General features: G+C 40.0%; 1 protein-coding gene across 5 annotated transcripts in view; it reads right to left on the minus strand.

Annotated features, from left to right (window-relative positions):
• golga4 (golgin A4) overlaps positions 1–323 on the minus strand; it is a 54,613-nt gene extending 54,290 nt beyond the window's left edge. For 2 of the 5 annotated variants that reach the window (XM_021576395.2, XM_021576394.2), the window contains exon 1: positions 1–323. This exon is cut by the window's left edge and continues 450 nt beyond it. The gene's annotated coding sequence lies outside the window, so the exon portion shown is untranslated. The other 3 variants (XM_021576398.2, XM_021576397.2, XM_021576396.2) reach the window with 2 other exon arrangements.
• Between the last annotated feature and the right edge of the window lie 4,662 nt (positions 324–4,985).

Raw genomic sequence — 4,985 nt, forward strand, 5'->3', positions numbered from 1 at the left:
GATTTTTCCCAGGCGGAGCTCGTTTCACTCCCGAGTTCCCAGTTATCTTGAACGCACTAAAGTTGGAAGTCTAAGATTCCCGAGTTGTTTGAACGCGTTAAGTGTCAGGAACTCGCTCAAATCCGAATCGTGGAATCTATTAATCACATGGTTAAACCAGAGTACACACAGGTTGGCTAAAACTAATGCGGCTTTAAACAACTGGGAATTTGGTAATCTCTGACTTCAGTTTTACTGTGTTTGTTTTCGGGGTGTTCGGCACGTCCTTGTTCAAGCTTTAGCATTAGCAGAGATTGTCGATAAAATGGCGAGATGCTCGTGTCTCCGACCTAACAATGGGAGATGTTGTCCACAAAGTCGGAAGGCAGGCGGTCGAGGCGAGACCAAATCAAATTTATTTATATAGCCCTTCGTACATCAGCTGATATCTCAAAGTGCTGTACAGAAACCCAGATGGGAACATTCTAGCAAATGAGCGGGCAGATAGTTGCCGTGCACTTATAAATACACTCGTAACACCCAGATTATTTTAACACTTCTATTCGACCAAATAAGTCGCACGTAGCAAATTAGCAATAAAAGAAGTGTCGACCAAATTCAGCAATCATTGAGCTCCATACGGAAAATCCTCACTTCTAGGGCTTATTTTTGTAGACAGTTTTGGTGCGGAATAAACCTAGCTTCGCCTCTTCCTCTAGTATCACTATTTTATTAGAATCCCCGTTAGCTGTTGCTAAAGCAGCAGCTACTCTTCATGGGGTCTACACACAAAACATAAAATATATGACATAGGCTAATACAGAACATAGACAAGAACAGCTTGGTCCTCAAACCCCCCTCAATGGTCATGCTGCTCCCGCTTTGGTCATTCCCCCACACCCTCTAAACAGTCTTTGCTCTTGTTCCACCCCTATTTACATGTATTTATTCATCACTGCTACAGTTATGATGCATATAGCGCTATTTATATTTGTGTTGTTTTTCTGTTACCATTTCCGTTATTTTATTTCACAGAGTCCGACAAGATGTTCACTGTACCCTGCAATCACACCTGCAACCATGTACAGGTGACTATTAAACTCTGAATCTTAAGGACAGAACTACATACATCTAAATACATTTAGGCGACTAGCAACGCTAAACATGTCCATACCATGTGTTGTGTGAGCTAACATAAATGTGTGGCTAGCCATGCTGTTTTCAGTTGAATAGTTACTGTTAAAATGTAACAAAATAGCTTTTAAATCAACTTCTGCTGTTTGCAGCCAGGGCTACATACAGCATGTCACACATATCCTTTGTGTGAAGATGCAGTGGAAGCTCTGAACAGATGAGGGCACTGTAAACCACTAGATCGATATTGGCTTAACAAAACTACAGTAATGTGACGTCCAAGCATCTAGAACCAAACATTTGCATCTGGTAGGTATAGTCAGAGATTCTATACCATCTCTGATATAGTATCATAATTGTAAAGTCTGAATATTATCTCGTGAATTGGACCTATTTGTGGGGTGTCCACAACAATCTAGGCCTTCATGAAAACATTTGACCATGTACTAGGCTGCAGTAGTTGCTTTACATACATTGTAGTGCAGAGGTGCATTAATCATTCCAGGTAGGCTATTTACTGGACATATTCCCCAATATCTTCAGGCTAGACTCCATATCAGATCTATTGAAAATACATTAGGCCCTATATCTGGAAACTATACAAAGATACAAAATTGTGTGAAGTGGATTGTAAGTCAACTCCTGCTCCCTCTTTACCATTTTCTCTCCTGTAGCCATAGCTAGCTCTTTTCTAAAGTTGTGGTATATTTTAAACCACAGTAATAAAACTGGTCCTGTAGATGCTGTAAAACGCCAAGTAGATTGAATCTCAATCAGAAAATTTGCTTGTTCCTGATCTCTATCTAAGATGTGATTGCATAAAATGTTATATCCATATTTATTGCCTGGCAAAGTTTAGATGGCCTCCAATATCATCACTGGCACCCTAACTTTTAGAAAGACCCACATTTAATATAAATAATAATAATAATAATAAATTGCATTTCTATAGCGCTTTTCATAGAGACTCAAACAAGCAATATACAGCATCATGACATGTCAACCAATAGAGGCCAAGTCCTTGAAAGCTGTATCCTCTGAAGATGAAGAGGGTCAGTTCATGGCTTGAGTGGAGATAACTGGTCAGAGGATGGTAGATGATGGTGATGGAGTCTGCTGATGATCTTGTAGAGGGCAGGTCTGGGAACCAGCCTGACTCTTATAGCCAGTCTTATATGTAGTATAGTTAATGAAGTAGTAAAACCTTCATTGTAAAAAAATAACCAAAATGACTTCCATGCAATCAACAAGAACCTTCAACCAATGAGCTCCACCATTGTCACTGACCCGTCCTGTTTAACACTTTCTGAAGATACCTTTGTGAAAAACTAAAAATGATGATGTCAAAGAAACCCTATTTTCCTTTTTCTTGAGAAGACGGTAGTGTAAAGGTGTTGTTGGCTGTGCGCATCGTAGAAAGACATCACACCATGGTGGAGGTCAGGATTCCTCGTCCACATAGATTCCAATGGCCGATATTGGAATCTATGTGGACGGAATCCTGATGGGATTCCTCGTAGACAATAATTTGTCCAACATTATTCAAACCAATGCAGTAGAATCCATCATAAGGGGGAATGGTCTCAGAGATGTCTCCTCTGAGCAAAGTGTCCAACATCGCTCCTGCAGAGCAGCCGTGTATACTGGACCCGAAGGATAGCTGGACATACAGTACAAGTCAAGAGTTTGGAAACACCTACTATTTCCAGGGTTTTTCTTTATTTTTACTATTTTCTACATTGTAGAATAATAGTGAAGATGTCAAAACTATGAAATAACACAAATGGAATCGTGTAGTAAACAAATCAAAATATATTTTAGTTTTGATATTCTTCAAAGTAGCCACCCTTTGCCTTGATGACTGCTTTGCACACTCTTGGCATTCTCTCAACCAGCATCACCTGGAATGCTTTTCCAACAATCTTGAAGGAGTTCCCACATATGGTGAGCACTTGTTGGCTGTTTTTCCTTCACTCTGCGGTCCAACTCATCCCAAACCATCTCAAATGGGTTGAGGTAGGGTGATTGTGGAGGCCAGGTCATCTGAGGCAATGCTCCATCACTCTCCTTCATGGTCATACACAACCTGGAGGTGTGTTGGGTCATTGTCTTGTTGAAAAACAAATGATAGTCCCACTAAGCGCAAACCACATGGGATGGCGTATCGCTGCAGAATGCTGTGGTGGCCATGCTGGTTAAGTGTGCCTTGAATTCTAAATAAATCACTGACAGTGTCACCACCAAATCACCATCACACCGCCTCCTCCGTGCTTCACGGTGGCAACCACACACGCGGAGATAATCCGTTCACCTACTCTGCGTCTCTCAAAGACAAGTAACAAAAGTTACGTTGTAACCAAAACTCTGACCAAAAGGATAGATTTTCATCAGTCTGATGTTCAATTATTGGCCCAAGAAAGTCTCTTCTTCTTATTGGTGTCCTTTAGTAGTGGTTTCTTTGCAGCAATTCAACCAAGAAGGCCTGATTCATGCAGACTCCTCTGAACAGTTGATGTTGAGATGTGTCTGTTACTTGAACTCTGTGAAGCATTCATTTGGGCTGCAATTTCTGAGGCTGGTAACTCTCATGAACTTATCCTCTGCAGCAGACTTAACTCTGGGTCTTCCCTTCCTGTGGCGGTCCTCATGAGTTCCAGTTTCATCATAGCGCTTGATGGTTTTTGTGACTGCACTTTCACATTTCTTGAAATCTTCTGTACTGACTGACCTTCATGTCTTAAAGTAATGTCTTATGTCTTAAAGTTTCTCTTTGCTTATTTGAGCTGTTCTTGCCATAATATCGACTTGGCCTTTTACCAAAGAGGGCTATCTTCTGTATACCAACCCTACCATGTCACAACACAATGGATTAAAACGCATTAAAACCTCTACGGGATCTGTGTCCCCCCTGCGGCACGGTTGAGCTAACGTGTGCTAATGTGATTAGCATGGCGTTGTAAGTAACAAGAACATTTCCTAGGACATAGACATGTCTGATATGGGTAGAACGCTTAAATTCTTGATAGTCAATTTACAGTAGCTATTACTATTGTTTGTGTGGAGTGCACAACAACAAAACACTTTTATCACAACAACTGGTTTGATACATTCACCTCTGAAGGTAAATAATGTACTTACATTTATTAATCTTGCTCTGATTTGTCAACCTGAGGGTTCCATAGATAAAACGTAGCATAGTTTTGTTTGATAAAATCAATTTTTCTATTCAAATGTAGGAACTGGGTTCTACAGTTTGAACCCCTGCTGTGTGAAGGTTAGATGTGTGAAGGTTAGTGTTTAGATGTGTGAAGGTTAGTGTCTTTTCTGTAGGGAAGCTAATTATCCATAATTTATGACATTCCCGGGAGTGTGTAAACGTACAATTTTTATTACCATATAATTTTTGTAAGTTCTCTATTTTTATGTACTTGCAAATGCATCAATTGACCAATTCGGCACATTTGGGCACACTTGAACAGTAATACAATGGTTCATTGGATCAGTCTACATCTTTGCATATACACTGCTGCCATCTAGTGTCCAAAGTCTAAATTGCGCCTCGACCCCTAAGTGATATAGTGGATTTACCTTGTATTTCAAAGATGATGGGGGAAAGATAGAAAACTCATGTTTTTTTTTGTATTATCTTTTACCAGATCTAATGCGTTATATTCTCCGACATTAATTTCGCATTTCCTCAAACTTCAAAGTTTTTCCTTTCAAATGGTGTCAAGAATATGCATATCCTTGCTTCAGGTCCTGAACTACAGGCAGTTAGATTTGGGTATGTCATTTTAGATGAAAATTGAAAAAAAGGGTCCGATCCCGGAAGGAAATTCCAGAAATTAACTTTTAACAAGGCACACCTGTTA

This window comes from Oncorhynchus mykiss, chromosome 20, assembly GCF_013265735.2.
Source record: "Oncorhynchus mykiss isolate Arlee chromosome 20, USDA_OmykA_1.1, whole genome shotgun sequence".
NCBI classification, from domain to species: Eukaryota; Metazoa; Chordata; class Actinopteri; order Salmoniformes; family Salmonidae; genus Oncorhynchus; species Oncorhynchus mykiss.